Raw genomic sequence first — 25862 nt, 5'->3', positions numbered from 1 at the left:
CTCCTCTTGGTTCCCTGACAAGCCAGGAGGCCTGATCCAGCCACGTTCCAGCCCGTCCTGAAATGAGGCAACCAGCTGGCCCATGTTTGCCTGAGGAGATGAGAAGCCTGAATGCTGAGTGGTAACTGAGTCCAGGCCGTTTTCTCGGATCCCACCTGAACACTCGTGCTTCTGATGGTGCCTGGTGTCTGCATTCCAGCCCCTGTCCTGAGAGTTGAAGAATTTCACCGTCCACTGTTCCTGACCTGCATGTGTCAGGGTCTCCAAGTACAGTCATGTCGAGGGGAGCTTAAGAGCCTTCAGTTCTGAACCCACTGTCTCATTTTAGTTTTAACTGAGCCCATCAAATAGGCAGCATAAACAAGAGAACAGCAGAAACCTAGGAGAGATCCCCCAAACTCGCCCTGGATCTTTCTCTGGATGGAAGAGAAAAATGGCCATGTTTGGATATGTGATCCGTGTTTGGATAAGCTGACTAATGTAAACCTGTGGAACTTGGTGTTTCCTCTTCTGAAACCTTCCAGGTTTGGATCTCTGGGCCGGAAGTGCCCACTGTGAACTCGGAGCAGGAGCTGCAGGCTCTGCAGAGCCCTGGTCCTCACCACCCCCGGCGGGTGCTGCATGCCAGGCTTCTCCTGGTCAGCACGTCATGGACACGCCTCCACTCTTGAGGGCCCTCCAGGGCTGCAGCCGAGCACCCTTGTGCTGAGGGTTCTCGCCTTCCTGCCCTGGGTGCTCATGCAAGAGGGCAGTCGTTTAGTGGCCTCTCTGCGGGTGGTCTTCCCCCTCCCCTGGAGGGTCCAGGAGGCTGCCCGTGTTTCTTCTGAAGCTCCAGCCCCACCTCTTCGGTGCATGCAGAGGTTTCTGGCTCTAGCCTTGCTCTCTGCTGTCCGCTCCCACCCTTCCTTCCCCGTGGGCTCAGGCGGCCTTTTTGCAGTGTCCTTGGCACATGTAGAGTCACTGTTTGCCTGTTGATCCATCATCGGCCAGCAGGTGTGGGTGGGAGGTAGGTGGACCTGGCACCTTAGGAGCTACACGGCGTCTGGACAGCCGGGTTACTTTCCCAAACCCCACTGGGCCCTGCAGGAGCCAGGGTGGCTGATGAGCCTTAACTTTGAGGGCATGGAGTCAGAAATGACAGACCTGAGCTTACTGGGACCTCCAGGGCCCGGATTTATCTCAGTCCCAGGACCTCCATAATAACCTTCTATCTTTACACGTACGCTCTTAGTTTCTGCTCTATTAATGGGCATTTCTTTACATTTTGCTTCCTTAAGCATCCCTTCAGCACTGTGGCTGTAACGCTCTAACACACACACACACACACACACAGGCACACAGGCACACAAGCATATTTATAAGTACATTCTTTCAGTTTTTAAAACTCAGTTGCAGACTCTCTAGCAATACTTTTTTATCTTCTTACTGAAGATATGTCTAGCAGAATTTACTCAAAGCACATATATTAAAAGCAGGTATTATCTTTGCCTTTAAGAAACATTCAAAAAAAAAAAAAAAAAAGAAACATTTAACCACCCAGAAATAATTTCAACTTCTAGATTTCTAGGTATACTCTCAAGAGAAATAAAAACATATACCCCCCCCCAAAATTATACAGGAATGTTCATGGAAGCATTATTCATTATAACCAAAAAGTGGAAACAGTCCAAGTGTCCATAACTGATGAATGGATAAATAAAATGCAGTACCTCCATTCAATGGAATATTATTTGGTCATAAAAATGAGTGAAGTACCAATATATTCTGTAAGATAGGTGAGTTTCAAAAACCTTATACTGAGTGAAAGAAGCCAGACACAAAAGACCATATAAAGTATGATTCCATTTATATGAACTCTCTAGAATCTGGAACTCTGTGGATGCTTATAGCTGCATACCTTCCCACTGATTGTACTGATGGTTGCCCCACTCTGTGAACACACAAAAGCTAGTGTGTACTTTTAATGGGTGAATTGTATGGTACGTAGATTATATTTCAATTATACAAAAAAAGAGAAATACTCAAACAGGAGTCAGCACAAACTTTTCTGCCTAAAATCCAAGATGAATTCTGCTGGTTTGTTCTCCCTGAAGCACCCGCACGAGGCTTCTTGTCTCTCCAGGGGGCACCCAGTCCAGAAAGGTGGTCAAAGGGAGGGTCTCCCTCCCCGGTAGCCCTTTAGAGCAAAGCACAGGTGACAAGCGTAACCAGAATCAAATGTGAAGCCCTGGCGCTGGAGCAAATCTCTCTCCTGACATTTGCCACTTCTTATATAACGAGTTGAGAGATTTTTATCTCCAGGTTTGACTGAACAAAAATAGCATTAATGCTGCGACAGTCTGTCCGCTGGGTTGCCTGCACTCTATTTCTTTGATGAGCTGGGAGGGGAGATGGAGACGCATATTGGGGAGATGTGGGGGAGGAGGAGGTGCTCCTGCCAGAAACCTGGGGATCGTCTCTGACACACCACCACACTTGCCCCGGGGGTCTGACCAGTCACCAGGTTCTGGGAGCTGCCACCTGAATGGGTACTTCTCTCAGCTCCCCTGGGCCACTCGAATCTAAGCCGCCATCCTCCTCCTCCTTCATCAGGAGCGTCCTCATCATCACTTTTTCCCTGACTTAACCATAACAACCTTCTGAACTGTCCTCCTGTATCACACCCAGCTTCACTCCCGATCTCACCTGCCACCTCCTCCAAATCTATATTTCAAACTGTGATGAAAGAGAACGTTTATCCATGCAAAACTGACCTTGAAATTCTTTCCAAAACGTATCCCTTCCAGATTCTTCTGGATAAAGTCCAGAGTCTCCTCACGGTTTAGAAGATCCGCCTACCTCTGTAGCTCACTCTTCCCCTGATGCTCGAACCAACCCACAGAGCTCCTTCCAAGCTCCGGGCTCGCGTGCGAGCCGTTCCTTCCGCCCCATCCCTCCCCCAGCCTCTCCATCTCCGAATGAATCTCTCCTTGTCCCTCAAGCTTCAACTGAGTATTGCCTTCTAAGCAAAGCCCCAGCTCTTCCCTCCCAATGTCATAACGTGTCCCCCTGCGAGTGCATCCCTCTCTTGCCTTTGGAGCCCTCATTACAGTGAGAGTGAGTTGTTCATAGAATTACTTGTGTGGTGTCTGTCTCCATAACTACACTACACACTTCTAGAGAAGAGGAATGTGTCAGATTATCCTCGGTGCCTGACCATGTCTGGACAAACAGTTTAAACTCCATCACTGTCAGAAAACGGTGGCAAAACAGCAACCGGGAGGAAGAGAGGGAGGACGAATGGGAAAGCTGGCAGGAAGCGGAGTCAGCAGGGCAGCCCCTCACGGACGAGGCCACCTGGTCACTGAGGCTTGTTGAGCCAGTGCCTGACCACGGGGAGCGAGAGGGGCCAGAGCGGAGCCGGAGAGCTGGTGTGAGTGGAGGTGCTGGGTGGTGGGGCGGGGGGGCAGGACTCGCCGAGGCTTCTCGCGTGTCCAGGGTGTTCTGGCAGCGCCCAGGTGTGTGGAAAGGGAGCCCCGAGGGCGGCAGGCAGGGGAGTGGGACGGGGGCTCAGATGGCCCTGTCCCTGGTAAGACATTCTCTGAACCTAACGAGATGGGAGGAGGTCATTCTGGCCTCCAGGAGAAGCACCATGTGCGGCTGTTCTCTTCCGAGGAAAGTGACCATCTGTCGTCCTGCAGACGTCTGCTCCGGGGCCGGCGCTGGTGATGGTGGCTGGCGTTCCTGGGATCACAGATTTATTTTATGACCCCCTACCGTGGCAGCAGAGTCAGGCCTTTCACTCCAAGTGGGGTCCCTTTCTAGGCTGCCCTGCCTCTAGCCCCCATGGGAACGTACTTGCCCTGCCCTGATGCATCCTCCACAGTAGAAACCCGGGGTCTGCCCAAGAGGCAGCCGTTGTTAGTGGCTGAAGTCAGACACAGATTCACTTCAGTTCCAGCCCTGCCGCTCACGCTGTGACCCTGGCACTTGGAAACCGCCAGGCCTCAGGAGCCTCCTTTGCAAATTGGGCACAATTATAGTACCTACCCCCGTGTGGTTATCAGAAGAATACAGTGAAATGTTCCATGCAAAGCCCTTAGTGCTTGGAAGAAAATTCAATAAATATTAGATATTTTGTTAGAAATTTGTCCTAGTGCCTCATTACCCTTCATGCAAAGGCCTGTTTTATTAGTAACTTACGACCTGATTGTCTCACAGCTCTACTTTGTGCCAGTTTTCTCCTGCAGTCCTTCAGATGAGCGTAGGGAACAGATGGCCATCATCTCCTGACGGTGCCTTTGGGGACAGGTGTTCAGGAGGTGAAAGACTCGGACTTTGTCACCACGTCGACCAGTTGGCCTTTCCCGTAAGCCTCAGGTTGCGTTACCTGCTCCCATCTGGTTTCTGGCAGATGTGGAAGAGGGCCATACGCCCGCCTGGACTTGGATGAGGACTCTCGGTTTTGCTGCTCAGTAGAGCTGAAACCTTGGCCAAGCCACCTGATTTCCCCAGATCCCACTTGCCTCATTTATGAAATCAACCTCCGACCACCAACCCTTTGTTCTCTGGGTTGTTGAGAGGATTAAGCAAAATCAACGTATATAGAGGCCTAGAACAGAGCCAGAAGCATAGTAGTCACGTTATACATGCCACAGCCTCCCAAGGACTCACCCACAAGCCACCCAAAACTGTTGCAGCTTTTAGGACTCACCAGGGTATTTCTCACCTTCATCCCTTTCCTTTGTGTTATTTCCTCTTGGAGTGACTTGTAACATAATTCCACAACTTAATTTACTTCCACGTATCTTTCCAAATTTATCTGTAAGTGAAAATGAAAAGATAAGCCTTAAATTGGGAGAAAATACTTGCAATTTGTATATCTGATAAAGGACTTGTTTCCAGATTAAATATGGGACAGAATTCGAAAATAAGAACATAAACAATAGAAAACAGACACAAGAATTGAATGGACAGTTCATCAAAGAAGATGTGCAGATGGCAAACAACACATGAAAAGATGTTCAATGTCATTCGTCAGCAGGGTATGGAAAGTAAACCACAGTGAGACCCCTCCACACATCTGTTAGAACAGCTCAGGTTAACAAGCCCGACCACAGCAAGTGTTGACAAGGATGTGGAGCCACTGGAATGCTCCTGCATGACTCCTGGGAGTATAAAATGCTACAACCACTTTGAAAAATAGCCTGGCAGTTTCTGTGATCCAGCCAATCCACTCCCAGGCATTTGCTCCAGAGAAATGAGAGCATATATTCATGCAAAGACTTGCACGAATGTTCACGCAGCTTTGTTTGTAGTAGCTGAAAACTGCAAGCAATGCCAGATGTCCCTCTTCAGGTGAATGGATAAACAGGCTCTGAATAGAGTCAGACAATGGAATGCTGCTCGTGATAAGCAGGGATGAACTGTTTGTACACACGACAGCATGGGAATCTCAAAATAAGTATGCTGATGGACAAAGGCAGACAAAAAGAATATGTACCGTATGATTCCATGCGTATCGAATTCTAGGAAGTGCCAAGTGCTGTATGGCGACAGAAAGCAGATCATGGTTTTCCTGGGAAGGGGTGCGAGGGGCAGAGAGGGATCACACGGGTATGGGGAGACTTCAGGTTAGTGAAAATGGTCATTATTTTCTCCGTGGGGATGGTTCTGTGGGTCTACTACACGTGTGACAAAATGCATAAAATTGTACACTTTAAGTATGTTCTGTTTATTTTATTTTGTGTCAAATATATCTCAACAAAGCTATTAAAATTGTTTTTAAGTAAAAAAAAAAAAAGGCAGTAAAAGAAAAAAGGAAAACTTAGTTCTAGCGTCCCGTCTTTGAGGACACTCCTCTGGCCGCCCCCAGGCCCCCGTAAGGCAGAATGTGTTCTCTCGGACCTCAGACATCTGCTACAGCACCTGCTGTACCGGCCTGGAGTTCCTAAGGTGCTGTCTGTCTCTGCCACGAGACTGTGAGCAGCTTGAGCACAGTGGTCGTCAGGGGCTCTGACATTTGTGTCTGTACAACCTGACGGAGGTTCTCCTGCCTGAGCGTTGACTCCAGACGATCATTTGTCTTCTTTGAAACTATAACCTAAGATGATTTTCTTAAAAATGTGGAAGCCATATCCCTTTAGCCAAATCTACTTCCTCAGTGAAATTATTTCAAAGTCAAAATTTAAAACACACCTATGTATTTAAGAAATTATAAAAACAATGGCTGTAAATTCAAAGGAAGCTCTAGGTCTCTGAAGGACAGTAAATTCATGTTGGAAAAGCAGTGGGTGTGGCTGAGGAGAGGACATTTAGGGCTGGAGGCCGTTCAAGATACTTGTCACGAAAGCAGCAAACTCTGACCAAGCAGCACCTTTAAAATGATCCATGGTGGGGTTTTTCATTTTGGAAGGCAGGTTTATTAGTGAAATTAATATAAGTAGTCATATCTGGAATTCTGTTTTCTTGCTAACGGTGCTGTGATGGGTCACGCTGGGTTAAGATCCATCTTATTGCTGTGAGCGCGCAGCTTACCTGGGCTGCTCCCCATGATGCCTTTTGGCTTCCTGCCCTCGTTGTTCTGAGGTTGTGCTGGCCGTTGAGGGTGAGTTTGGGAGATCCTTAAGTTTCACGTCACAGATGACTGTACAGAAGTGAAACAGTCATTGCTTTTTACGGAAACGGGGAGAGTAAGCGACAGGACAGCCAATGAAGGGACACAGGCCTGACTCCTCCCAGCAGCTCCCCACGTGATAGGGTTGCCTTCGAAGAAGGCTTCTCACCGTCCTGGCCACGCTCTCCACCTGGTGGGGGGGTGTGAACATGTCTCACAAATCTTATTTAAAAGTTTCCACGTGTGACACCTGATTACTGGGACTATTGGTGATGCCACCTTTTACTTCCTGCTCTTAGGTGGAAGGGTTCCTTCCCACTGTGTCACACTGTGTCACATTGCTGTGTGTACTCAGTGGACACCACTTACAAAATCAGTGCCCACAGCTGAGGCTGTGGAATGGCCGAGTTGCGCAAGGGCGCATACTTGGTACCAGGAGACGGTCTGGAGGAAAAACAACACAGTATGTTTTTCCCTAAGAAGCAATTTGATGTTTTTATCCTGAACGTTGCCAGGGCCCTGTGTTGTTTTTGTGGAAAACCAATGGAATGAGGGCGGTGAATGGAAGGTCACTAGGTTTTGGTGGCTTGGGGCTACGCACACACCTTCCCCCTCTGCATGTGCTTATCAGGTAAACCTCCTTTTTGGAATCTTCAGTTAACGTAGTTGTTTCCACTGGTCCTAATAAAGGTGCAAAATAGCCAAGTGTATGACTTTCCAGGCTCATTGGAGGTAGTGAGGAGACCAGGAGTGAGGCTGGTGGGGCGGAGGTGGCCTTGGGGACGGTGTGGGAATATCGGGCCAGGAGAAGCACAGACGGTGGGCCTTCAGCTCCTGGAGAGGCAGCCTAGCGCCTGGGGAGAAGCAGGGGCCGTGGCAGCAGCCTGGCCTGAGTTCTAACCGCCGCACAGCTGCACGTTAGCCGTGTGTCTGCAGGCGAGCTGCTCACCGTAGTTTCCTTCTCCATATAATGGAGATTATAATATCCACCCTCATAAACCATCGATACTTGATCAGATGACTTTGAAAACGCTGGGATGGGAGCTGGCACATAGTAGGTCCCAAATAGGTATCGTTTTCCTGCCCTCTTTCTGTCCTTTTCCTGCTCAACCACCGTGAGCTCCCCATCTTCCTTCGCTGCGTCAGAAAGCCGCCCTCACTGCTCTGCACAGCAGGGTGTGGGGCTGGGATGGGAGCAGACCCTCCATCCTCCCGGCCCCATCAGAGGGGCAGCCTCTCTTCCCCAGGTGATGCCAGGTGCCAGATGACGAGCGTGAAGGTGCCGGCGAGAAGTCCATTTCCATCACGTTTTAACTGAAGAACTAGAAGTGGGTGTGTCCCCTGCCCTCACGCCAGTCTTTTGCTCAGTATGAGTGATGATACACAGCACCCCTGGCCCGTCTTTAACTTCTCGCGAAGTGGGATTTCCATTTCAGCGGTGGACAGGACACTTAGCATGTCGGGGAGACCGGGTGTGAAAGTTTTAACGATGCCATTTTTATCAAACTTTGACCTGGTGTCAGGTTCTGTGCAAGAGGCAAAGAAAACATAGATAAATAATACCTGGTTCCCTTCCAGAGGGAGGTGGGGTTCACGGGGGAGACGGGTAAGGTGTGACAGGGTGGAGAAGGGGGACCCCACCTTAGTCAGAGGCCAGAGCTGTCTGGGAACCAGAGGAGGCAGTCCTCGAACCCAGTCCGAGGGATAGATAGGAGCTGGTCAGGTGGGCAGAGAAAGTGTCGCTTCAGTAAAGCTTAATATGGATGTGATCTCGGGCAAGTCATTTCATAATCACCTTAAGCGACAAGTTTGGGGCTGCCTTAGCCTCTGTGCCCTTTCTTGGCTCTGATACTCTGTGGTTGTGTGTTTGGTCTGGGGAGTAGCTTGCTCTGCTCCCCACTGGAGCAGCCCCCTAGATGGAACTAAGACTCCACTCCGTGTGCTCCCCAGCCCCACTGTCAGGGCAGGGAGTTGAGCCTCGGGGACCCGGCACGGGTTCTGCACCTCGTGCACCAGATGCGGGCCCTCACGGCCTCCAGGACCGAACCCCTATACAGGGAGGTTTACCACTCGGGCTGCCCCGCAGCCTGGGAAAAGGGGTCTCCGAAGAGTGTTTGGGAAGATGGAGACCAGGGGCTTGGGGAGAAAACAGGAAGTATCCTGAGTGGGCCTCCTCCCAGGAAGCCCTGCTCCAAGCCTTTCTGATAAGGTATCTGACAGCTTTTCTTCTAGAAACGAAAGCCCCTGTTGTACACATGAGTGCAGGCGCCCGGCTGCCAGGGAAGCTGTCGGAACAACTGTGCCCTCGTGCGGATAGGCTGTCAGCCTCCCGGCCGCCGGCACTCTCAGCTTCCAGGGTTGCTGCCTCGCCGGACAGCGGCGCTGGAGGGGAGGAGGACTTCGCTCCCCTCTCTCTTCTCCTCCAGTAGCTCCAGGACCCTGGGACCTGCCACCAGAGTGACACAGTGATGGAGGCCAGGGCTCCAGGGCCTGAGCAAGTGGGCAGGGGGCCCAGGAGGCTAGGATCCCCCAGAGGCAGCCCCCGTGGTGGTGAAGAGCTCGGGCTTGGAGCCAGAAAGACCAGAATGTTGTAACCCAGACTCCACCACTTACTCACGTGGTCTTGGGCGTATTACTTGTCTTGCTGAGCCTTGATTTCTTCCTGCTTCTATAATGGAGATTTTAATGGCACCCCCTCAACTAGGCGTTTTGGAGGATGGAGCATCCCCCCAAATGATGAAGAGTAGGTGCATAATTAGTGTCTGATGAAGTGCTGATAAATCTCACCTGTCATGTCATCCTGACGGTTGTCATCACTAACATCCTGTCTTCAGGAGACTAGGAGGGGTTGACGGAGGCAGAGGGGGTGATACAAGGAGGACAGGGAAAGGAGCCTTACCTGCAACGTCCGTCCCCTCAGAGCACCCTGCTCGAGCAGGTAAATGGGCACCTTCCTGAGACATGCTTTTCCTGCCGCTGGAACGTAGCCGTGGCACTTTCTGTCCCACTGGAGTGTTTGGAATCATCTTTGCAGGGGTAACGAGAAACAAGGCAAGCAGTGGAGTTTCTCCAAAATTGTTGGGTGCCAACATCCGACGTCTCTGTTCAAAATAGGAACCGCCCCAGCATGCGGCGTTATCTGTGTAATTGGCGGGATTAGCTGACCTCCTCTTTGTCACACTTCTTTTCGGAGTCCCTGCTAGACGGTCCTGTCCAGCCCCTCTCTTTTTAGCGCACATAGAAAACACTCAAATATTTAAGTGATTGAAAAGCATCCTCGTTTTCATACCCAGGCCAGAACATGTTCTTATTTGTCATACTCTCGTGGCCAACTGGCTCTTGGCTGGATGTCTCCAAGCTGATTAACCAAAGGCCTTTCAAACCCAGTGTGTTCCACACTGATCTTGACACTTTGTCCACTCCCCGCTGTGCATGACCGTGTACCCAGGTAGCAGCGAAAACACATTCAGGTCCAGCCCACATCCAGTAGGTTCTATCCTCTGAGCATCTCTTGCATCCATCTTTGCATCTCCATCTCTGCTGCCACCTGGTATGGAAGACCTTCATCCTTTCTCCCCAGAGTTATCAGGAGGGCCTCTTTGAACCTGACTTCTTCCTGGTCGTCCATCGTCTGCCAACACATCAGGGTGTTTCGTCTTAAGAATGTGAATCTGGTCGTGGTGCTGCCCGTAAAGTGTCAGCAGTGCCTCACAGCCTGTCTCTTCGTGAGGCCCGTATAATTTGCCTCCGTGATCTGACCTCGAGGTCAGTCTTGCCTCTTGCTGCTCCCCTCCTGGCATCCTCAACTCCAGACATATTCAGTTATTTGCAGTTTCAAAGTACCCCATGTTGTTCACGCCTCGGATGCTGTGCCCTGATCTCCAGTCCCCCAGCCTCCACTGACCTGTCTGCCTGCGGAAACCCTCACCTTTCAGACTCCGCTCCAGCCTTGAAGTGTCGCCGATGAAGCTCTTCCTCAGTGCGCCCCACCGACCACGTGACAGGTGCCTCTCCCGTCAAGTCCACGCTAGGCTACGAAGACTGTGTCACAGATATCTAATAGCTCCTTGCCCCTAGTTGTTCACGTATTTGCTTCGTCTGCCAGATCGAAAACTGTTTAATCAGAGACAGCCTCTAACTGTCTTTCTTTTCACTTTTAGTGTTTAGCACACCCTTGGCACTTAGTAAGTGCTCAACAAACGTTGGCAGAATTACTGATTCCAAATGTGTGCCAAGGGATGCGAAAATCAGCCTAAACTAGCCAAATGCAAATGGGGCTGTGGAGAGTCCAGGGGAGAAGGAAGCAAAGGGTCCTGCGCTACTGTGTGTCCCCCGTCCCCCCAGCCCGGGGTGGGCACGGGCACCCCCTCGGGCCTCCTACTTGGAGAGGGAGAGTTACCCATGTCCCGGCTGCTGGGCCCTGAAGCCCCCTCTGTGCCCAGGCCGTGTGCCCCCGGCCGCTCCAGCCACAGGTGAGCGGGTAGGGGAACCCAGGAGGCCTGCCCGAGGGAAGAGGCAGGACTCCTTCCACGTGTGACTTTGGCTCAGGGACCCCCCGTCTGCCTTGTCAGATCTCACTCGACCTACAGTGCCAGCCGGGACCTTCCTTCTTCCCTTCGTTTCCCCGCTTCTCCCTCACGTGGCACCTATGTTGAGGTTGGAGGAGTCTCCCAGGCTGTTTCATCCCCCTCCCCACTGTCCTTCACAGCCATTTCCCAGGCAGTGTTTTGTACTTCTCATCCCAGCAATGTGGGTTCTTGGGGAGCCCAAATCGATGTAAGTGATACCAACTGCCACGTATACCAAAACTTCTGATTCTATGTTCAGGGACTGGCGAAATGGCCATTGGCTGGCTCAGTGGCCCCTGTGGGTCCACTGTAACCTGGGTTTTAGCCACACTCCCCTTACTACCTGGCCCCCACGAGCTCTAGAGTGGGCACGCATAAATTCCCACTAACAGGCAGGAGGACACACTGTGTCTCTGCATATCAATGTCCACTGGTCCTCGATATGTCTGGACATTTCTCTTTCCCCGCAGTGTGGTCACCGGCGTAAATGGTAGAGAACTGGGGGCCATCCCGGTGTACCTGCCATAGCTTTGCAGGGTCCCCGCCCCTAGTGAACCAGCCAGCTCTCCACTCAGTGGGGCCCTGGGTCTGACAATCAACTCTGTGTGGGGACTGAGCAGGGCGTTGATGTGCTGCTGCCTCGGCCTCCTGCTCCCCCATCTTGCCTTTGTGTCGTTGCTGTTATTAACATTGGCTGCCATCTGTTTTGCTTGGTGCACACTGTAATCTATTAACCAACTCTGCGACTCCCCACGAGTCAGGCCCCCTCGGCCGGTGCTCCCTCCTTTCCAGGCGTATAGGAATCCTGGCTCCTGGCTTTCTGGCCTCCATACTCTGGGCCCCGTCATCCTTGTGGAAACTAACCAGCCTGGTTCTGTGAGCATCTCTCCTACCATTGACCTTGACCTGCAGAGGTCAGCATCTTGGTGATGCTGAGTGGCCCCTCACCAGGGCATTCCTCAGTGGATGGTTGTCCCCAGGGCCTCTCGTGGATCGTAAACCTCACCTGTTCCAGCAAGCCCACTCCCTCCTTTGTTCCGTCTTCCAGCGTCTGCCAGGATAACTCCAGCATTTCCATTCACTGGGGCAGGCACCCCTTTTCCAGGCTTCTAAGAACCCCTCAAGCAGTGAGTTAGCCCATCCCCGGATCCTTGCCAGGCTTTTAGGTCCCACGTCCTGAGAAAGTGCCCCAAGCCAATGAATCCTTGCTTCTCTGTCTTACACGTGAGCCTCTTTGTTGGGTGCCTGACCCGAGGGCTCCCTCCTGGCTTTGCTGAAGCTTCTCGTGCGTTGTTGCGGTCAGCGGCCTTTCGTCATTCCTTCCCTCGCTCCCTCACGGGCCCAGGCCTGAGTTAGGGTCTGACAGCTCCCCACTGCTCCCTATTTTCCTCATGGGTGTTTCCCCTAACAAATCTCTCTAGCATCTAATGCTGTCTTGGCATCTGTCTTTTGGGGAAGACCCAGACCAAACAGGACTAAGACATATATTACCCCCTGAATTTGCTCAGTAATGTTCTGGAGGGAGCTATTTTTAACCCTATCATCAAAAGGAGGGGGCCGCAAATAGACATCCAGAGGTGTACCCAAAGTCATACGCACGGGAGATGGAAATCAGAATTTAGTCCTTGACATCAAATCGGGCAGTTTTTGCTGTAGTGGGATTTGTCAGAGAAGGGCTCCTGAGGACAGACAGTAGGAGGATAATTGGGGGAAGCAGAGTTTTATCTTAATAGACAAGGAGGAAGAAATAACGACCAGAGACAGGAGTAAGCAGGTTTTATGTCTCCGTGTGTGTGTTTCCTGTACACACCTCAGAACTGTGTGTGCATGTGTATGCACACACATCTGTGTCCGGATGACCCACACACACACCCAGAACGCGTACAGGCCGCGTGCAGGGCGGGGGCGCCAACAGTGAGAAAAATCCATCTTCGGTAACCTTCTCCAAGATTGTGCAACTTACCAGATCTGGAAAAAAAGCTCTTTTAACTTTAATACACACTTAGTTTTTCTTTTATGTTTAGTGTTCTATTTGCGATGGGTTTTCTGTCAGTTGTGTGCTCAGGGGTCACCCCAGTCTCCTGAGGGCCCAGCGCCCCCCGGCCCCGCCTGCCGTGAAGGAGGGGTTCTGCGGTCTCCAGGCCTCTTGATGGACCACTGAGCCCATGGTGGGGAGATGCCTCACCCCCGGGGAGGGTGACATGCTTCCCTTCTCTCTGGCTGGCTGGGGGCCGCTCCCGGGAGGATTCCAGGTGGGTGCGGAGACCACTGGGCAGTGACAGGGAAACAGTGCGGGCCCTGGGCCGTGACCGTCTCCGTCACTTCTGAGAGGGACCCCGCCGCTCCCAGAGGAGGGATGACAGCTGAGCGCCCAGGCTGCCCCTGCTCCGCCCCTGCGCTGAGCCGCAGCCGTGGTCGCAGCTGTGGCTGTGAGCCGTGCTCCCGGGGAGCTGGGGGGCTGGCAGCTCCCGGGCCACGTGGCGGGTGGGAGCCGGGGTGGGTGAGGGGCAGAGGTGTCTCCTCTCCGTGTGCAGGTCACTGAATGAGCGGGTGTGCATGTGCTGGGCAGACCCACGCCAGGGAGTGCTGCCAGCTCGCCTCGCCTCGCCTCGCCTCGGGGGGGGGGGGGCTGCCTGAACACACGTGCGTCCTCCAGGCTCTGCGCGTGCCCCAGGCACCGGGAGTGATTCTGCAGGAGGGCTGCCCCTGCCCAGCCGCTGTCCTGGGGCTGGCACTGCCCTCGGGGGCTGGGGCCGGGTGCCAGCCCCGCCCAGCTCTGGGGCCACTTTACTCCCCTGCTTCCCAGCCTCCAGCATCGTAAAAGCTGCGCCCACAGCCAGTCTCCTTCCCTTTGTTCTGTCGACAGAAGGGGCTCGGGGTCTTGAACCAATGTTCACCCCCACCTAGGCTCCCTCCCCCTGCAGCTGCCCCCCCCGTGGGGTCCCTACTTCCCAGATCACTCCCCTCGCCCACGCCCTCTCCCACCCCAGGAGTCAGTCCACGTGGGCTCCTTTGATGGGGCTGCCCTCTTGCAGAGTATGCACACCCTGCCTCGTAAGCTGGCGGTCTGTTCCTTGGTCCATCCTTTCCCTGCACCCCCCCATCCAGAGGGACCCTCGTGGCGTTTGTAAGGCTGCAGAGCCCTCTCCCTGGCACTTACCCCTTCCGTGGGTCATGTGGCCTCCAAGGACCCGTCCCTCTTTCTGTGAATTTCCTGGGTCTTGGCCAGGTCCCTCTCCACCGACCTCTCCCTCCGAGTGTGTTATTTCTAAGGCCCACTTCTCTGCCCTCCTTTTACTACTTTTCTTCTTTTTTCATGAAGTAATTTAGGTGACACTAAGAACATCTGTTCAAAGAGCATTTAAAATTTTTTTTCAAAATTTAGAAAGGCACAAAGAATAATATAACTCACAGGAATATCCTCCCCACGCCAAATCAACAACTTAGCATTTGTCTCCTTTGCATCTAATGCTCTTTCTTCTTTTTGAAGGAATAAAACATTACAGAAAAAGTAAAGTTAAAGTTCCCCTCAGCTGACACCCCCGTTCCCGTGGTCTCCAGTGGTTCCGAGGTGACGCTGCACGTTGTGTTCACGGCATCCATGAGCGACTCAAACTGCAGCTAGCGTTTGTCACCGGCCACCTGGTTATTTGGAGAGATCTGTATTTATGCCTTTCAATTGCTAGGTGGTATTCTAGCATTACATAGACTGAATTATTTTTCTGATGCCTTCTCCTATTTATAGAAATTTACGTTCTTTCCAATGTTTTGCTAATAACAACAAAAAACATGCTACAGTCAACATCCTTGCTTGTGTTTTCTTGTGCACATTCGCAGGAGTTTCTCTAAGGCATATATTCAGAGGGGGGAATTGCTGGGTTCTAAAGTAGGCATATTTTCCATTTTGTAAAATACGCCATTTTTCTCCCTCCAAAGTGGATGTACCAATTTATATTCCCACTCAGAGTTTAGGAGTATCATTTCACCCAAATCCTTGTCAACACTTGATATTGTCGTCCTTTAAAATTTTTGACAACCTGTGGGTGAAAAATTACATCTCATTGTTATTTTAATTTGTATTTTTCTATTATTAATAATAGCTAACGATTGCATGGCACTTACTCTGGGCCAGACACTGTTTTTTGGAGCGGTTTACGTACGTTAACTTATTTAACCCTTACCACAGACCTTTCAGATCGTGTCTCTTGTTCTCATTCTCCTTCTGCAGATAATAAAGTGAGGGTTAAGGCCTGGCCCGAGCTTTTCCAGCTAGGAAGGAGTGGGGTCACGTCCAGACTCGCCTACACATTCCACTGGCTTGGCCCCCGGGTCCCCAATTCTGACGAGGCCCAGTTCTCCCACGTACGCTGATGGGCTATTTGTATTTTCTCTTCTATCAGGTTGATTAGGTAATTAGTGTTTTTTTTCATTTTCCTTTTCTTTGGTGAGAATTTATTTCTATAGCTTGGACAGCCATCCTTTGCCTGTTGTATAGGCTGCCGCAGTAACTTTTTCCAGGATGGCACTTGTCTGTTAACCTCATTTATGATCTTCTGCCTGTGTTTTTGTTTTTGCCAGAACTTTAATTTTTTCCTTCTTGACCCAGTTCTGCCCCGTTTCCACTGCGTTGGTGTGCTGGTGACGTTCTCCAGCCGATACCGATGTCACACACAAGTTCGAGAGCTGGTTCAGCAGTTGCTTCCAAGGCGTCTCCACTCATCCCCCTGTTCCCCTCACTCCAGACGCCTGCGTTACCCCATCTCCTCGAGTTTTCTCTCCCTTCCGTCTTCTCCAGTCTCGTAGACAGCGCTCCTCCTTAAAATCACGTAGGCTGTAATTCTGGATCGTTTTTGCATCCCCCTCTCCTCTGTTCCCTGTGTTGAATCAGGAGACAAACTACACAAGGTCCTTCAACACAGAGTTGCGGCTCCCACGGCCAGCGTCCCACCTGGCTCCGGGATCCCTCAGCCCTCCACCACGTAGCAGGTTCCAAATGGCCTGCCTAAAACGTCAAAAGCCTTCAGCAATTCCGCATTTTCTCCTGGTACTTTCTTTTTAGCTCCACCGTGACCTGGCTCCCTCACTAACTTGCCTCTTACTGCTTTTCCGGAAAACACCTCCGTTCCAGTCCAGGAAAGCGGTCCCTCCCTGATGCGGGAACCTGCCTCTCCTCGTTCTAGGACTTAGCTCGGCTGCCTCCTCCGCCTGGAAGCCCCCCGTCCTCTGCGCCTGAGCGCTGCCGGCCCTCCTTGCCCCGCTGTCCATCCACCTCCCCGCTGAGGTCTCCATGCTCCAGCCCTGCTCATTTTCTCCACCCCCTGTCACATCCTTTGGACTACGCCTGTAGTGCTTAGTCACATGGTCCCTTGAATTGTTATTCGGTGGCTTCTTTAAGCTGTATTGTTGGATCCCGCTGGGAAGGGACTGTGTCTTAAGTTTCCCTTGTGCCATCAGAGCACCCAGCTGAGTGTGATGCACACATACGGGCTTGCGTGTGTGTGACATGGCCAGGGCTCGGGAAGGTTTTCCTCACAAAGATACTGGTACATCTCCTGGCAAACAAATTCAGTCTCTACCCTCCACTCCCTAACTTAGTAAGGACACAGGGTTCCCACGGTCATGGGTGGGTGGACACTTCTAAGTGCTCCTTCTAAAAGTGTAAGGTTTATCATTGTGTCTTTGTGCGACCAGGCGCTGAGAACAGAAGGCTCTTCTCTTCCGTTGCCTCTGCCGTATGCACTGTGCCCCTCCCCGCTGCCTCCCTTCACCAGACACCGGGTCCCGCCCGCGAGGCAGACTTGGCAGTGGAGAGGCCGCTTTCTAGCCTGTAATCATAAAGGAGCGTGAGCGCCTGTTTACACGGTGAAGGAAGAGCTAGTAGCCCCTTAGTACTTGCTGAATGAGTGAGGGTCTTAGCACGAGACACAAGTTACTTGATTCCAGTTTCTCTGGGTTGATAATGAAAAAAAGGGGATTATAATTTCTGCCTCTTTCCTGACTCTGAAAGTAGGCCTCATAGATGGTTCCCAGGGAGGAAGGTTTCTGAGCCAACCGGGGCCTGCTGCACCTGCCACCCGTCTACACGGAGCCCAGGTGGTCTGCCGACCCCGGCTGCACCCCGTCCGCAGGAGGGATGGAAGCGTCCTTCCTCACCTCTGCACGCTGGCCGCCCACCCCACCCTGGCATCTCAGCCTCTGTCTCTCCACTTCATTCTTGGGTTCTTTCTGTCTGCCCAGCAGCCATGCTTGGACACAGGCATACCCTGGCACCTCTTTCGAATACATTCAGGCCTGCGTGCGGCGACTTGCTCCCGGGCCAGCCCTGGGGAGCATGCAGACCTCCGTGTCCAGGCTGCGAGTTCACACCGAGAGGGCCGTGAACTTGTGCCTTTCCCCCTGGAACACGTTCATGCATGTGGACCCCTTCAAACCTAGACACGGGGATGACTAGGTCCCCAAACAGCAAACCAGGTGCAGAAGGAAATGGTCCGGGCCTCTTTCTGTCCTTTTCTGTCCTGCAGAACTCGCCCACCTGGTCACCCTCCCGTGAACCCTGGGACCAGACACGACAAGGGCATGGGTTTGGTTCCTTCTCAGGCCTGTTTTCTTTAGCCTCACCTTTCATATAAATGGACATCAAGCCCTTTTGAGCCTGGAGACGCCCTCAGCAGCTGAGCACTTCCGGAGGGGTGGGGAGGAGGATCCAGCAGCATGAGGGCTGCATCTCGTGGAGCAGCCATTGATCTCGGAGACTTCTGCAGGAGATGCAGGTCTGTGAGGCTGACCCCTTTGCCTGAGCACAGAACATCCTCCTTACTGCCCTCTGCCCTGCTTCCACTGTCCTTTCTTACAGGAGAAACTGCTGTCAGCATCTTTAATAGTTAAAAAAAAAACCAGAAACAGACAAAAAACCCTTTTTTTCTCAGGTTCTTTTTGTGGATGCATTTCAGCACCCTGAGAAATGGTAACTTTATTCCTATACGTGACATGTAGAAATGGTATAATCAAATCATCCAGATGCAGATCAGCAGAAAGGCACATCCTGATCGAGCGGGGTGTGGGGACCAGGGCCAGTAGGATAGTAGGGGTCCGGAGGGGAGAAGTGGGAGGTTCACACCCACGGGTGCCAGTGCTCAGGGGGGCCATTCCCGCCGTCAGCATCTAACCCCGCATCTCGGGGGAGCCAGGACCGGGCTTGGCTGCTGTGAGCAGGTCATAGGCCTTGAATAAAACCCAGTGCACCCGATACATCCCCTCTCCTTCCTGGAGCTGGAGCTGTCTAGCCGGCATGGTGCTCTCATAAAGTAGATGCTGAATAAATATTTCACGTTTAATACATGAACAAATAAATAGGAACACAGGGAACGTTTGTTGCTTGCATATTAGACACAGGTCAAGGGGGCCTCCTAATTCTGGCTACCTAGCTTGCTCAGGTGGGTAACTGTCAAGTCCCCAGAGGTGTCTTCCGAGGACTGTTCCGCTTTTAGAGGAAGAATAAGCTGGAGGTGGTGAATTAAATTCTGATTTAAGAATCTCATGTTGGAAGTTTTCTTTCTCTGGCCTTATCTCTCTGAGAAAAAGGAACACAAAAGGAGATCAGGACAGTGTCTGCCAGCTGGTGGGCAGACCTGTGGTCTCTTCCTGGGCAAGACTGTTTTCTGGCCTTCCTTGCAGTTGGGGCCATGAGGTACCTGAGAATAGAATATGGCCAATAGGAAATGAATGGAAGAAATTTATGCCACATTCAGGCCAACTCCATTATAAAAAGAGAAGGGATTTCATACTCTCTCCTCCGTGTTTCTTCCTCATCTGGGTTGACGTGGATGAGTGTGGTGGCCTTCAGGGTTCCTGAACTGGGAAATGGGGGGCCACAGGCTAGTAGGAGCTTAGGTCCCTGACTCGCCACTTGAGGAAGAGCCTTTTGAAGATTGGCCTGGTACTGTCTAAGGAAAGTGCTAAGAGTAGGGGAAGGGGTGTAGAGGATGAGAGAGACAGGGCCTTATTCCCACGGAGCTGTCAACTGATTCTGAGAGTTTGCTGACCTGATTTGGACTCAAATATCTCGCATTTCTGACTTCAGCTTGAAAGCTGGATTCAGAGCTCTCAATTACTTCTCCCACTTCTCGAACCAATCCCTGTTGTTTTCAGTCCTATCCTAGTAACCTGACATAGATCGGTAGTTTAGTTGAGTTGATTTTGGTGCTCCTGACTCTTGGGCCCGATCTTGACTCAGATGAGGCCAGCCACACTGATTAACCTGGAGAGGTCAGTTCTCCTTCCTTGGTGAAACCTGGATTTGTGTTGGTTCCCTGAGCAACGATGCAAAACAAATTCTGTTGGCTGGAGAGACAGCAAACAGTACAGCGTGACAGCAACAGGGCTCCTTGTGCTCCATCCGCCACTTCCAAGGTCTGATCACTTCTACATTATGCAGGATGAGAGCCTCCGATAGGTGATGGCAGTGACAGCTTATCCATTGCTAATGGGCTCCGGGTGCCTCCTCCTTCCTTCATTAATAGCACGTGCTTCACTGTTCCAAAGTCTTAGTCCCCGGGAAGAACCTGGTCCGAGGAGCCAGCTGCATTCTGATGTCCGGACGGGATTGGAATGTTTACACGTGAATGGCGTAGCTGGAACACATGTCTCTTACAGGCCTGTCTGTGCACAAGACGAGGCATAGGGACAGGGAGCTGAAGCGATTAGGCACCTGCATTGAGTGCCTACTGTGTGCAAGGCAGGGAATTACATGTGACTGGAGAGGGTACGCAGGGGGTAAGAAGACCAAAACACTGTCTCTATCCACTGAGGACCTCAGTATCTAATGTGGAAGAACAGCACATAGGTGCTTGTAAAAGTGTCAATTTAGCAATAGAGACGTGAACCGGGTCTACTGGGAGGAGAGATGGGGGAAGACTCTCTGGAAGAGGTGACACGTGAGCTTGGTGGGATGAGTAGGAGTTTGCCAAAGGTTGGTGGTGGTTGGGTGGAGGAGGTGTCATGCAGCTTTTATTTTATTTTTATGAATTTATTTATTTATTTATTTATTTTTGGCTGCGTTGGGTCTTTGTTGCTGCGCATGGGCTTCCTCTAGTTGCGGTGAGCGGGGGCCACTCTTCATTGCGGTGCACAGGGCTCTAGGTGCGTGGGCTTCAGTAGTTGTGGCTCGCGGGCTCTAGAGCGCAGGCTCAGTAGTTGTGGCACACGGGCTTAGTTGCTCTGTGGCATGTGGGATCTTCCCGGACCAGGGCTTGAACCAGTGTGCCCTGCATTGGCAGGCGGGTTCTTAACCACTGCGCCACCAGGGAAACCCTGTCATGCAGCTTTTAGACACATGGCCTAGCTTCAGCAAAGACATGATATTTAGTGTATATACTAAGTTGTGTACATATATACATTAACATGTACATATATACATACTAATATGCTGCATACTTAACAACAGTGTGTTCAGGATTTTTGTGGGTTATCTCATTTTTTGGAAATTATATTCTTACAAAATGACTTATTAAATGATTAAAAGTGATTTTATTATGCTTTTCTATGATCTCCCACATTGACAGTTTCAAATAGGGAAAAAAATACAATCCCTTGTCAGCTGACGTGGCCCAATTTGAGTTCAGATAACACGTGCACTGTAGTAACCATCACGTATTGAATATCTTTTACGTGCCAGGCTCTTCACATTTAAGTGTCACAACAATTTAATGAATTATATATTATTATTGCCATTTTATGTGTTAGGGCTCCGAGGCTCAGAAAGGTTAAGTGACTATAAGTGGCGATGCAGCTTAGAGATCAAGTAAAAGAATGTTGAGTCCAAAAATAGATACACATCCATATGGTCTTTTGATGGGGAAAGGAGTCTTTGAAACACGTGGTTTGATTCAACTGAGGATGCCTGGACGAGAAAGTATCGGTTTGAATCTCTATGTAAACAGGGTGACTGGACCTCCTGATGGTTATTGCTAATGTATGAGCTCCCATCTATGGAATGCTTTTAAGAGGAAAACCTGGTTTCTCTGTGATTGTTTATGGTAAACAAACCTGGACTCTGTGGTTTTCTGCTAGAGAATGTTTGCGTCACCTATGTAATTACCAGGCAATTCTGGAATATAAAATGGTGATGATTCATGAGCAAACTCCCTCACTTTGTGTAAGTGGTGCCCTGTGGGGTATGCATCACTTAGAAATCTCATATGTTAATCCTGGGATGGCACACATCCTAATGTAGCAAGAAAGGCACATCGATACATCCCACTATGTGTGTGCATCTCCAGAGAATTATCCTGAATGGAAAATGCCAATCTCAAAAGGGTACATCTGTACAATTGCATGTATATAACATTTTTTAATGCTGACGTTTTAGAAATGGAGGGTAGATTAGTGGCTGCTAGAGATTAGAAATGAGGGGAGGGAGCTGGCTGTGGTTATAAAAGGACAAGGCGGGGTAGTGATGGAAATGTTCTTTACCTTGAATGTTACGGTGGATACACAAACCTACACATGCAATAAAGTTGGATAGAACTAAATACACACAGAAATGAGAACAAGTAAGACTAGGGAAATCTGAGTAATGTTGGTGGATTTTAGCAAAGTCAAGATCCTCGTGTGTACTGTAGTTTTGTAAGTTGTTACCCTCGGAGAAAATGGGTAAATAGTACAGGTATCTCTGTATTATTTCTTACAACTGCATGCAAATCCACAATTATCTCAATTAAAATTTCAATTAAGAAGTCCGATTTTTGAGTCAGTATTGTACCACATAACACTTCCCACACTTGTTACATCATTTCCAAACCGTAGTGATTATGAAACAGTGCATCTCCATTTTACCCAGCACTAACGTGGTGCTGTTATTTAATACCTTTCACTTCTGCCTCCATATAAATCCTGCCCCGCAATGTAGTGTCTGCTTTCAACACAGGTAACTCTCACCTTGCATAGTTTTGATATACACAGATTTCCATTATCACATTTACTTAATACTAGTCTTCCAACAACAAAATTTATATATCGGTTTCCCGTGTATTAACTGTGAATAACTGTATAAATACAAACTTTACTTCCAGCTTTCCCATTCATAAATCACAACATAAATAACAGATGTACCTCGGGTTAGATCCCCGAACATGTCACTTCTTGCAAAGTCTGTCCCTGATTATGGCACCGTGCATCTGTTACGTAGTGTATACACAGATAGCAAAGCAGGTAGTGGTGTCACCTCTTTGTCTCCCAGTGACAAACCCACACAACATTGTACAAAAATGGATAATCAAATGAGGAAGTTGTCCAACAAAGAAAGAGGAGCAAGAAAAAAATGAAAATGAAGAAGTAGTTGACCATGGGACTGTTGGCCCTGCCACCACTAGAGACTCTGGATATCCAGCCAAAGGACTTAGTGAAGACAAAATCACCACCGTAAAAGAGGAAAGCTGTTGTGATGCAGAGGGGTAACAGTGTCTTAGAAGAAGTAATGCCACCTAAGAAAATCATATTAAAAAACCTTCGAGATACTTCATGACATTGAAAGCACAAAGACTTAATCAGTTAGAAACTAATGCAAACTTTAAAAAGAGACTAGATTTTTTCCAAGGCATAGAAAAGATGCCTACTCTGTATCATAAGTTACGTGAAGAGAAAAAGGAAAGCACTCCTCAAACTAATCTTGGTAATTTGTATTTTTTAACAAAGAAAATACTTCAGTTCTCAATGTTTCTCATGTTTTAAACTACAGTGTACTAAATAGATACTAATTTTACTATTTTTTAACTCTCCTGTACATTTCTGTAATCAACAGTAGGAGAGTTAGTATTTAGACAAATAATTTTAAAGGTCATGGAACTATCTTTTTTTTTTTTTAACATCTTTATTGGAGTATAATTGCTTTACAATGGTGTGTTAGTTTCTGCTATATAACAAAGTGAATCAGCTATACGTATATATATATCCTCATATCCCCTCCCTCTTGCATCTCCCTCCCGCCCTCCCTATCCCACCCCTCTAGGTGGTCACAAAGCATGGAGCTGATCTCCCTGTGCTATGCAGCTGCTTCCCACTAGCTATCTATTTTACATTTGGTAGTGTGTATATGTCCATGCCACTCTCTCACTTCGTCCCAGCTTACCCTTCCCCTTCCCCGTGTCCTCACGTCCATTCTCTACATCTGCGTCATTATTCCTGTCATGGAACTATCTTAGTTATTACCCATTGAATATGAATTTTGCACAGCTTCAGTGTGCTAATTTTTATGATCCTCTGTCTAGCACCGTGAAAAGAAAGGGCTACCTGTAGTCAGGTGGTTTTTAGGAAATAACGAAAAGGAAAAAGCCCAGTGTTTTATATTTCCTTATTGACCGTGAGTATCCGTCTGGCATTGTTCTTCAGCGCTCCTTGAATCTACGGGTGAAAAGTTCTTTCAGCTTTAGTTTATTTAAATATGTCTGCATTTCACCCTGATTTCTGAGGGGTATTTTCACTGGGTGTAGGGTTCTAGGTGGAGGGATGATTTTCTTTCAGCACTCTGAAGATGTTCCATTGGCTTCTGGCTTCAGTTGGTTCTAAGCTGGAAATAAATCCCGTAATCCACATGGCTGTTTCCCTATATGTAATTTTCACCTCCAGCCCCACAATAGCTGTTTCAAAATTTCCCCCCTTTTTTTTTTTTTTAGTAGTTTTCCTATGTTGTGCCTACCTATGATTTTCCTTGTATTTATCTAGCTTGGGTTAGTTGAACTTATTGGCTTTGAAAGTTGATATTTTTCATCAAATCTGGTCCATATTCAGCTATTATATTTTTTTTCAAATATGTTTTCTGCTTCATTCTCACTCTCTTCTCCTCTCTACATCTGTTATGTGTGTGTGAGACTGTCTGGGTTTGTCCCTTGGATCCCTGAGGCTCTGCTCATTTTTCTCTAATCATTTTTTCTCTCTTTCTTCTTAATATTGGATACTTTCATATATTTTCAAGTTTACTGACGCTGCTGTTACCTCCAATCTGCTGTTAAGACCCTCCAGTAATTTTTATAATTCTAGCTATTGCCCTTTTTCCTTATAGAATTTGGTTCTTTTTATTTGGTTATTATTTATAATTTTCATTTCTCTGCTGAGAATCTCCTTCTGTTTTCTCATTAGACCATCCTTTCCTTGAATTTTTAAAGTTCTTTGAACATATTTATAGAAGTTGCTTTAAATCTTTGCTAAATCCAACATCTGGATCATTTGAGGATGTTTCTATTAACTGCTATTTTTTAAAATTATTATTTATTTATTTATTTTTATTTTTGGCTGTGTTGGGTTTTCGTTTCTGTGCGAGGGCTTTCTCTAGTTGCGGCAAGCGGGGGCCACTCTTCATCGCGGTGCACGGGCCTCTCACTATCGCGGCCTCTCCCGTTGCGGAGCACAGGCTCCAGACGCGCAGGCTCAGTAGTTGTGGCTCACGGGCCTAGTTGCTCCGCGGCATGTGGGATCTTCCCAGACCAGGGCTCGAACCCGTGTCCCCTGCATTAGCAGGCAGGCTCTCAACCACTGCACCACCAGGGAAGCCCCTATTAACTACTTTTTTTCCTTTACTGTGGGTCATATTTTCCCATTTCTGAGCATATCTAAGATTTTTTATAGTTTAGTGGACATTGTTGATGGCACATTATAGAAATTGGATTCTGTAATTTTTCTCTGAAAAGTGATCATTTTTACTCTAGAAGATAGTTCAGTTACTGACTGATGGACTTGCATTTACACAGAGTTCAGTTTGTGCTTTATCGGATGATCTGAAGAAAGCCCAGGGTGGTTCCAAAATCCCCCAGCCTGGCAATGCTCAACCTCCAGATTCTCTCCCCTGAGGACTTTGTCAGTGCTCCTGTGTAGACCCTGTTAGGGCGGGTCAGGATGTCTTATTCTAGGGCTTGGTCCTTGATCCTAAGGCATGGCCTCTCTGGTGTCTCAGCTGGATTCTTGGAAAATTAACAAGATGTGAATGAGGTCTCTCCACTCGAGTGGGGCAGTTATTTCCAATACTCCCCAGAACTGCTTTAACTTAACATCTCTCTTCTGTCCTCAGCCTGGAGGATTTGCTCTCTGGTAAGCCCTGTGTAGTCTCACCCTGGGCACATGCAACCCAGACTTTGGGTATGGATTTTCGGGGACCCGCTGCATACACTCCTGGCAATCATCCCCCCACAGATGTGCTACTTCCTCCTCTCTGGTTCTTTGCCTTAAGGATCCCAGCCTCTTCAACTACCTCAAAGTCTGATCTCTGCATCTCTAGCCCAGTAGGGCTACTGTATTGGACTCCAACTTGTGTTGCTAATGTCAGGAAATTATCCACAGGCAGATCTAAAGTACTCATGAGGCTCCCTTGTGAGTTTTTCTTCTCTCAAAGATTGGGGTCTGGGGCTGCCTGTTGTCCAGTGCCTGAGAACAATTGCCTAATAAATTTCATTCAACTTGTATGGTTATTTAAGGTGGTCAGGATAGTCCATTACCAATGACTATGTCTTGTTCAGAGTTGTGGCCTCACATCCCATTTTGAATTGATCAAAGTGCATGGGAGATGATCACTAATTTGGCATAATTGTGGTCCCTGGAACATCATCTACATGACAGCTCCTGATACCTGGTCATTAATTTTATAGTCAGTCTGAGTTTTTCTAAGAACATCTTTTTTGTGTGTGAAAGTTATGAATCTATGTGAAATTCATCCC

General features: G+C 49.2%; 1 protein-coding gene and 1 long non-coding RNA gene across 3 annotated transcripts in view; one reads left to right on the top strand and one right to left on the bottom strand.

The window, feature by feature from the left end:
- The window catches only part of LOC309605340, a 28449-nt gene extending 25538 nt beyond the window's left edge, over positions 1–2911 (bottom strand). The window contains exon 1 of the long non-coding RNA XR_014231345.1: positions 2754–2911. This is a non-coding gene — a long non-coding RNA (uncharacterized lncRNA). The remainder of the gene's footprint in view (positions 1–2753) is intronic.
- OPCML (opioid binding protein/cell adhesion molecule like) overlaps positions 1–25862 on the top strand; it is a 1243265-nt gene that overhangs the window by 113659 nt on the left and 1103744 nt on the right. The window lies entirely within an intron of this gene.

The sequence above is a fragment of the Balaenoptera borealis genome, assembly GCF_965194805.1.
Source record: "Balaenoptera borealis genome assembly, chromosome: 11".
NCBI classification, from domain to species: Eukaryota; Metazoa; Chordata; class Mammalia; order Artiodactyla; family Balaenopteridae; genus Balaenoptera; species Balaenoptera borealis.
This window is presented reverse-complemented; position numbering and strand designations above follow the sequence as displayed.